General features: G+C 48.1%; 1 pseudogene; it reads right to left on the reverse strand.

Annotated features, from left to right (window-relative positions):
* LOC144175868 (arginine kinase-like) overlaps positions 1–7,989 on the reverse strand; it is a 36,469-nt pseudogene extending 28,480 nt beyond the window's left edge.
* Between the last annotated feature and the right edge of the window lie 2,067 nt (positions 7,990–10,056).

Consider the following 10,056-nt stretch of genomic DNA (forward strand, 5'->3'; position numbering starts at 1 on the left):
AGAATTGGTTATTGGTTATATTGAAAAAAAAATGGTTATTTTGTTTTTATAGGCAGCTTGTGATTAGGTAAGTTAGGCTAATCTCGGGCTTTATTCGGGAACTTTTCACTTACTTTTTACCAAATATGTGCAATTTCATCACTAAAACACTGAATTTCTTAATTTCTTCAATTATGCATTATTGTGAGGATGTGACGCCTCACACGGTGGGTGCCTTTTCGCGATTTTTTGCTGCTTGTTTTATTCCTTTCGACCCTGGGAGTGTCAAGTGACGCCACCTCATAAAGGTCCGTCTAGCGCATAGAAAACGGAACAAAAACTGTTAGTTTTTGGGGAATTATCCTTCAATGATGACGGGTGTGATGTACATCACCATTGTCGCATTTTAGCGGAGCTCGATGCTAGAAAGGAGTACGAGCCATCACCCAACCCCGCTGTTCTTACCGGACTGGATGACATCGAGCAGCGTGGCACCCATGGCTGTCTTGCGGTTCTTGAGCTTGTCGAAGACCTCCTGGGTGAGATACTTCTTCAGCAGTGACTTGCAGTCTTTTGCCGCCTGCAGCTTCCTGAAGCCAGCTTCCAGTTTGGACAGGGTCTCCTTGTCCACACCTCCGTTCTTTTTCTTGCCGCCGGAAGACACCCTGGTGCGGGAATAGATGAAGTGGCAGTAAAGACGTCATAATTTGGTCGTTATTTGACGCAGAATACGTTTGACAGAGCTTTGTTGTAAAATGCGATTTTATAGTTCGCTTCATGAAAGAATTTCTTCGTGTGTACTTCACGTCATTTACTCCATAGATATTACCATCATCGGCATCGCCATCGTAGCGGAGAGACAGGAACAAGGGCCCTCTTTCTTTGAGAAGGATGGTACCTCAGTGCTGCCGACTGTATGCCTCAAAGGAGCGGTTCGTTGTGATGACTTTACTCTCCACCCAACAATGCTTTCTGAAAAGTTGCTAATCTTTTCTAAACTCGCCCATTTTCTTATTTCCTTGTAAAAAAATTCTTAAGCAATAATGTCCAAAGTGGAGACGCGCAAACGGACTCACCGTCCTGCAATCGTGTATGGCGAGCGACAAATAGGGACAGTGCTCCTTTAGCTCCTTTACAGGACGCCGCACCCATCGGGAACACACAGTACTATAACGTAATTTCCACAACCTTAATTGTAGGCCTTGTTTACAGGACTGCGATTGAAACGCGGGCGACGAACTAGCGCAGCGGTCGCTGCGACACGCTGCCGTTTACAAGGCCGCACACCCAAGCCGCTACAATAGCGGCGCCTCATGCTTTCCAGAAGTTGCTCTTCTGTCGCTGAGCAGAGGATGGGGGTGACCTAACAGCTACCCCGTGTTGCCTCCAGCTTCCTTCGTGTGCATTGTTCCATTCAAAGCGAAGCTTTTATTGTCTCTTCAGCCATGTTTGGAGGAGGCTGCTGTTTTTGCTGCTGCTTTATTGCATTTTGCGTGGCTGGGCTTTATCTTACCTACAAAGGCGCAAGCTTCCTCCGCGAGATAACGCTCGTTATCTCGGACGGCGCCCAAAGGATCAGCTGGCGCAGCGACTTGCGGGGGTGGGTGGGGTGCAACTGAGGAAACCCCAGTTCCTGCGTGTATCATGTTCTCTGCGCTTGGCGCTGGCGGCCTCATCACGAGGGAGATGGGAACGTCGAACGTTTCTCCTTACGTCTTGTACTTCTCTACGCACTCATCACAGCTGACTGTACTTAATAATAAGCAACTACGCCAAGCACAACAACGCCAAAAAAGAATGTCATACGCCAGTTCATTTCAACCCAAGTATGCCTCGATGGAAGCATCGTGTTACGTCAACCCGCCTCTGCTTGAGATCTGTCAATTTCTTCGTACCCCAGAATAACCCCGAGCGAGATAGAGAGGAACTTGTACGCCGGAATCTCCTGCTCCAATCCAATGCGACCAGCCTAAAGGCGCAGTGACATGTCGATATGTTCACAGTTGGTGCGGTGGCTTCGCAACGCCCTGCGAGTGCAACGTGCCGCTTCCATAACATCGACGGTGCTGGAAGTGAGTTCACTGCGTTTCTGTCGCAATAACCAAAACGCAGCTGGCCGTGCCAGGGCCGCGATGACAGCCCACTGGCAAGGCTTTCTAGAGCTTGTCAAGGCGACCAGGGCTGGAGGAGTGCAACGGGAGTCCCCCCTGCTTCTAATCATCACAACAACACGCAGCAGGCCTTCATTAATGTTTTGCGCGTGCCATGAGAAGAAAGCGCACCCGTCTGTGTGAAAATGTTGATGCGTCTTTCATAGGAATCGGTAAAACACGAAAGTGAAATCTGCCTTTCAGAAGAATTTATTGTGCATCCACATGAACTTGCCCATCGATATTTATATTACGTCTGTATGGCACCGTTAGACGCATTAACATTAGACACTGTATTGAACGCGCCGGAACATTACATAAATCCGACTGAAACCACAGCCCGTCGAAAACCGTGAGAAAGGAACGGAACCGAAACCGAAATCGAAAGCATTAGGTGGCGGATGGTGCCTCAATTCATCCGCGTCCCGCGCACATGAATGCTGCGTTCCAATTCGCAGACAGCTTGGTAGACAGTCCACGAAGCCGTCTAACTAGACGTCTAAAGGAATGAAATTGGAACGGCGCCGCGGTCGCAAACGCAACACCAGCGCAGACGACAGCGTCGTAGCAGACATGTTGAGTTGAGCAAGCCGCAAGTTTCGTAACTAATATTACCGTGGTTATTACAAACGTTAAGTATCACTAGTAAATTTTACTAAATATTTAACTAAAAGAACAAGTGCTTTTGGTTCAACATAAAAACGCAAAAAGGTGGCGCTGGCGTCGCTTTTCAGTTTAGACAGGAAGGTAGCCTGCATCGTTGCTGACTTCGATGCTGTCTCCTCGAAGCAGTCTTCGTTGACTGCTTCGTTCGGATTGGAACGGGGCTTAACATGGCGTACTGTCCATGAAGACGGCAACGAAGCTGTCTAAACGGTAAATTGGAACGCACCCGAAGACGCTTCACTTCTCCTAGATGGCAGCTTCTCCTAGACGGCATCTGAATTAAGAAAGTAGTGGGAAAGATATAATGCGCGTTCGTATACCTGCTTGCGCATGAATTCGTTGCGCAGTGGGCAGTGCGCTGAGTACCTCCGGTTGCGGCAAGGGAGGTCGAGGCTTGAATTCGGGTGCAGCCGCGTAAATGGAACTTTTTATAGCGACGTCATTTCCGTGACGGATATGACGGCGCTCAGACCTTAGTGTACCCGGGCATAAGATACTTTCGTACTAAAAAAATTCCGTAAATATTCAACTTAACAGGGTAAAAGATAGCGTAATATCAATAGTTTCTCCGGAAGACCTGAGAACATGAAAATTTAGATTTAAAAATGACGCCATGAAAACTATGAAGCCGGGTCGAGAGGTCGCTAAACTGAGCATCAAATACATAACTCCTAGGGGGAGAAAGTAAGTTTGACGCCACGCAAAAAAATAAAAAAAACGAAAGAAGTTCACCGAAACAATGTGATTAAATTAATGATATGTGTGAATGGAGTTCAGGTAACCATACTGAAGAGAATGTAAAGAAATCGCCGAATATTTACGCAGCTACGAATGAATATAATGTAAAGAAATACTTCTTCAAATGAAACAGCTATGCAGCTATTCAGCTATGAGCCTACAGAATGAATGGAGCCCAAAGTAACGTATGTTGCAAAAGAAAAAAAATTGACTACTGCTTAGCTCAGCTAACAGTGCATATGAAAAGCAAAAGCTTGGCTTAGTCTGGTGGAGTCTTGGTTTCGCGTGGTTAAACCTTTTATTTTGCTGTATTGCCGACCACGCCTGATAGCCGTTCGGTTCCGTGCAACGCTCACAGAAGGAGGCCGGGCGAACGCGGGGTTCATTAATGGCAAACGCAGCGTCATCTTCGCCGGGCGCTAGACGAGTTACGTTGCCCGAAACGATCCAGCACCGAACGCATGGGAGGCTGCGGGGGTGTTTGGCTGCCTCGGCCGCAACGGCGGTGGCGACGCCTGTCGGCGCCCGCAGGCGCCAACAGCGGACTCGGCGAACCATGTGATGCGCTTGGACGGGTGTGTCGCCGGAAAGGGGGGGAGGGGGGCTCCGTTGAAAAGGTCATTTGCGCATCCTCCACAAAATCGCTCGACGAAAGTAGTAAAGCTTGGCTTAAAAAAAAACGCAAGAAAAGTTGCTTGTTATTTACGGGCCACGGAAAACCCTACTATACGAAAAGCAAATATTGCGTCGAAACAAAAACGAAATGGAACATGGTTTCACTGCGCCAACCTTAGATTAGGGTGTGAAACACGTTCCATCTTATAAAAGCGTTGTCTAACACTCCACTCCCCGTATGTGCCACTCTCTGGGTATGGGACAGTTTGGCCCGTTTTAGAGTACGCACTCATGATTTAGAGTACGGGCATATATTTCCCGTTGTCCACCTTTCTAGTTTTTGAGCCGAGATGGATTGATTTCTTAGTGCATGTACCAACAGACGGCAATCAGATGTTGACGAATTTAGACTTGGAAGTTTGACGTTAGACATAATGCGGTATGGCTAGGCCTAATCCTGGTAACCCTAATCAACGCCATACTCACTGCTCATCGGCGCTAGACCTTGGAGCACGACGTCAGGCCTAACGTCGACCCGATGAGCACCCGCGTTGCCCACTCACCTCTGCTGGGCATAAATGTTTGCGCGGGCGTGTTATAAACTGGGAAATACGGCAGGCTTCACGAATGAAGCTTGAACCAGTTCAGGTAAACAGGGTCATGGTCGGGCATAGTGCCGTCGCACTAAATGCCAACGTATGTGCATGGATGTTGCATGGAGGAAGTATAGACATCACTTTCTGGGAGGGAAAAGAAACAACTGTCGTCAGATATTTCGAGCCAAGCAGTAGAACAACTGAAAAGGAAATGGTGTTCGAAACAAAGGTTCTATAGCCAGGCCCGTTCTATAGCCAGACTTCTGATGCCGCGAAAAATTGAACTAAAAGCAATCATTTGATGCCTGCAATTTTAACAAAGTAACCAAGCATGTATTATTGATGCCAGCACACAGCGTCCGAGAGTCCAACTTTAAAAGCAACAGGCTTTAATCACCTAAGCAGGAAGCGACACAAGTAGGTAAAAGGAGAAGCGTAGTATTGCATGGGGCGAAAAAAAAGGGCTTATAGCACTCCGCGGGACGCAATTTACAATCAGTGAATATAAAGAAATAATTTAAGGTAATAAATACGATGAAAAACCAGTTACTATGTGGCTTTATAGAAAACTCGTTTTCTCGTTTGTCGTTTCTCGGTCATTAACCGATGCTTATTATAATTTTATTGGTGGCCAAAAGTGCCCATCAGCATGTTGTCATCAAAACAAGGCTGCGGCCGCAAGCATTAAATACGAATAACACACTCATGACCGTCTTGCCAAGTCTACGCGTCTGTCGGCCCGCCAGTGTCGCCGGTTCTGATAAACGCGGTGCCGCAGACGCTCGTTTCGGGCAACAAAGTAGCGACGGAACGGTTCACCCCGACTCTTTCTATGTAGTGAAATGTGGGTTTGCGAGGAGCCAGGAATGACTAATGAAACGTAATTATCAGTGTTTCCACCAAACTAGGTGAGGTTCCCACGGTCGTCAATGAACTAAAAAATGCTTTCGCCACATGCGTGATCCCAATGTATTCACCAGCCTACCTTGAGGCATTCCCGAGGCTTTCCGATGTCAAAGGTTCTCGAAAGCAGTTCCCGCAGCAACTGGTGCAACCGGCGAACATTTGTCCAATCCGTTCCATAGTGGTGCAAGGGTACCCCAAAAATACTTTGCCCGCAGTGAGAGGCGCGTTTACAGCGCTTCAAATAATAAATTTTGGCGCCATGGGACAGGCGAGGCAGTAGCGGGGTGGCCGCCGTGCTGCATCGCTCATGGTCATCGTCTTCGTTTCGTTGAAATGACGACGATGATGATGATGATGATTCTTGAGCGCAGTCATAATTTTTTTTTATTTGGCGAGTGGAGGGACATTTTCTTCACTTCCTCCGGTATGCGGCTTCGGCGGTTGGCATGAGTAGGTTTTGATCAGCTGATTTCAGCAGCCGTGCTTCCTGTCCTAGGAGTCACTTGGAGGCAATTTATTACCCTCTTGCTACACTGGCTTTGTTCCGAATGCCGCGGGTGCGCTCAGTTATGTCCATGGCGCGACAGCGAGCAGCTTGTTCCACCGCCTTGTTTCCGCCGTGGCAGCGGCTAGGCAATAAACCCGCTTTGGCAATCAACGGCCTCGAGACTTCGCGTTTTTGCGAGCGCAGTATTTTTCTCGACGCGGAATGGGACAAGCTAAATCCCCGTCCCGAAACGTCCACCCTGTCTTCCAGGATGAAAGACGCCGCGCCGAACGCGAGCCTGCAGAAAAAAGATGACACTCGCCTCAGACCCATTGTAGACGCTGTGGTACTGGTCTCCGAACCTGCTATGATCGCTATAGCAGTGCCCTGTGATGGCAATCCGGCTACACTCGTGTTGTGTCGCGGCGGTGACCGACGACAAGGGCCCGGGGCTGGAGCGGGCGCGACGTACGCCGGCACACCAGACCACGACACGAGAAAGGAGTGCGACACCGACCCGCTTGAACCAAACAAAATTATAAAAAATGGGATGTGGGTGTAGCGGAGGGAGCAGAGGAAGCATTTCTGGGGTCTTCCTTCCCTCTCTTTGTATTTCCGGACCAAATGAAGTTGTTTATCATCATCATATCATCATCGTCGTCGTCGTCGTCGTCATCTTCATCATTGTCATCATCATCATCATGACCTATATATTACGAGAAGGCGTTGATATCGGCCCGTGCAGGATTTGCCAGCTAGCTACATTCTTGTCATGCGACGACAGGAGGCGAAGTTCACACTAAGGTTAGGGGATGACTTAAAGGGAGCGAAGCTGTACTCGACCTTCGCGACGATCACGAAGGCTTAAGTCCACGATTGCAGCCGATTTGCTCCTTCTTCGCTGCCGCAACGGCCTTTACTTTATCATTGTTGCTTTGAGTGGGAGCTTCCTTCATTTTTTTCATTGGACGTGACCTTGGAGGGTCTTTGTCGTTCCGAGAAAGTGTTGCCACGATTACGGCGAACGCTGGATTTGTTTTTTGGTCAATCATGGCCACTTTCTCTTAGTGCGTATGCTCGTTTTGGCCAATCTTGGGCAATATCCCTTAGCGGGTATGCCCGGAATTCTTGGCCAATACCTTGAAGTGGGTATGCTCGGCCTTTTCTTGGTATTTTAACTGCAGACACGAAAAATAACGATTTACAAAACAGCTTCGCTGTTAAAAAATCGCGCAGCTTCCAGTACTGGTGCAAGGTTGGAGAAACAGCATAGCTGGTGGCGCCTCTTGCTTCTTCGGAGACCCGGCTGTTGCACCTCACATGAATTTTCGAACTTGCCGCTTAAAATTCTCAATGGCTGGTAGGCCCGCATAGTTTTGTCCGCTGCATTTCACGCCCCTCCTAAAGTGGACGGCGCTAGAACGCTCGAGAACCCGAGGCAACCGGCTTCGCGAACTCGGCGTCTTTGCTCCCTCCTTCATGTGCGAATGCACGTGAACTGGCGAGGATAACATCATGTGGGAGATCACGCCATGAATGCTGGGCAAAGTGTTCTCGAAGGTCAAGGTTGCGGAAGCTATGCGGTCCTGCAAGGCGGCTGTATCGACAGACAGACAGACAGACAGACAGACAGACAGACAGACAGACAGACAGACAGACAGACATTTTCGCGTATGGGTTGCCCAAGAAAGGCTATCTGAACTAGTTACTGAGTCGCTTGCTTCGTGTTGGTTTCCATTTATCAACACATATTCCGGGATTAGGTACTTCGTACCTGTTTTATCGGTTTCTTCAGCAAGCTGAACCCTTTCGCACAAGAATTTGATCATTTTGCAGTGCATGAACCACCCATGGCTCATAGTTCAGTGCCCGACTCAAGGCACCGCGTTGACTGCGTGCAGGCCGCGTACGTTTCGTGTATATGACGATAATGCCCTGTTCGAGGAGATGCCAGGGCGGCGAGCTCCCACCGCCATTGAGTATCATCCGAGTGTGACGTCTCCGCAGTTTGATCGGTGGTTGGCGGGGTAAAGATACAACAGTCACTGAGGTCGCCCTGTATGCACGTACATGTTCTGCATATTTTCTACAACGAGCGCCCTCTAGGATAGAGCAGGGACACCCGACGGACTAGAAGGTTGAGCCTTACTTTGTTCAACTTTCCATGTGAACCGCCTCACACAATATCAAGCCTTCGGGCAAAGTATGATGGCCCTATTAATGCTACAGGACCTACGTGCATTCTCTCACTGACGAGTCACTTAATCGGCACAGTAAGTCGGAAAGTATTGATATTACTAAACTTGGCTTACCTTTGAATCATTGTAATGGAGCGGGTGCCGTGGCCGCTGTGATTTCAAGGAAGAAGATATATAAAAATTAGTTACTAGAAGGTTGAAAACATGCATGCAAAATGGCGCAAAAGGTACCTTACCTAGATTTGCCCAGTAAAGCATCATTGATCTAGAGCACGCGTGACGATAGTGCGGATCATTGCGGGCCGCTGGCCACCGCTTTTCTCTGACCACTTGCTTAAGTAAAGGTTCTCTCTGTCATAGTGGGTTCAAGGACACTCACGAGGGCGTCTTGTGCGGATCAATTAACGAATAACCATCTTGCGGTGAAGGGGCGCTAGATGTTGAATAACGTTTTAACCAAAAACCGCTGTTTTCGTATTACCTTCAGATTTTATTTGAGAAAAAATGGTGTGGTATTTGTTTAGAAGCCAATAATTAACACAAGGATTTTTTGTTGCCACTTTCTTCAGTTTATTTGCAGCATGCAGCAGTGCGTCAGAAATGGAGAGGACAAATCGCTTGCAGCAGACTGATCAGGCTGTGGGCTGCGGCTGCATTAAACATATTGTGAAGAGCAAAACTAGTCTCACCGGCTCTCTCTTTGCAATAAGAATACACTATCCTTGTGGTTTCTGCCTTACCCGTCCTTCCAAGTTTGTGGCGTAGTGTGCACAATGTTCCCACCAACCAAGATGGCAGCTGCACGCAGGTTCTCCACCGCCATGGAGGTATGGTGCTAATTCTAATGGTAGAAAGAAAACTCGGGAGAGGCGTCGGTGTCCCAAAACCCATTACTAAAAATGGAGTAACAGTGAAATTATTCTAAGGCGTTCCATAGCAGAGTTACTTAATATAGGAGTTGCGAAACTCCCCATAGGCCCCAGGCATCAAAAAGTGGCCCTACGATTGGTCCACTGCTTTGAACCTTGTTTTACAGTGGCGTCATCTGTTGGTGACAAAATAAACTATACAACTTGCTTCGCCGCTCCACGACCTGGGCGAGCAATGGTATTTGAGTGCCTACGTAAATTGGTTGGGCCAAAGAAGCCAAATGTGTTCAACTATGCAAGTGTTTTAATACATACGAAGCAAAAGTAGCAAAAAGAAATGCGAGCACGGGGTCAACCGTCGCTTGCGCACTGTCGTCTGCTGCGTGTCCTCTTCGGTCTTTTGCCAGCAAAAAAATAAATAAGTCGCTTCGACGGCTTTATGCAAGCTGAAACTGATTATTTAGAGCCGCTTGATCGGCTACTACATTAGTTTTGGCATACAATGAGCTGTAGGCCAAACGATAACCGCAACTTTAGTACTTCAGTTCGGACCTATGTTGGGCCGGAGTGCAGATGCGCGGACGCAGAAACAATCGCAACCTAAAAACCGGAGTTAAGTTAGCAATGAATAACTTATAAAAGATCAAAAATAAAGAATTATGCGCTTTGAAACAAAATTTAACGTTAAATTGTCGGTTTGAATAATTACTTTGTATTTTGGATAGTGCATGCGGCGACCGCAGTGGCGCCACGGTACGCTCGATCCAAAGTAGGGGGGGTCCAGGTGCGGGCCGTTTTTTCAGGCGGAGTTTCGCAACTGCCTACTTCGAAGAGCTCTGTTCCATTGACCAC

This window comes from Haemaphysalis longicornis, unplaced genomic scaffold (assembly GCF_048455015.1).
Source record: "Haemaphysalis longicornis isolate Haplotype H1 unplaced genomic scaffold, Haemaphysalis longicornis Haplotype H1 scaffold_3, whole genome shotgun sequence".
In the NCBI taxonomy this organism is placed as follows: domain Eukaryota; kingdom Metazoa; phylum Arthropoda; class Arachnida; order Ixodida; family Ixodidae; genus Haemaphysalis; species Haemaphysalis longicornis.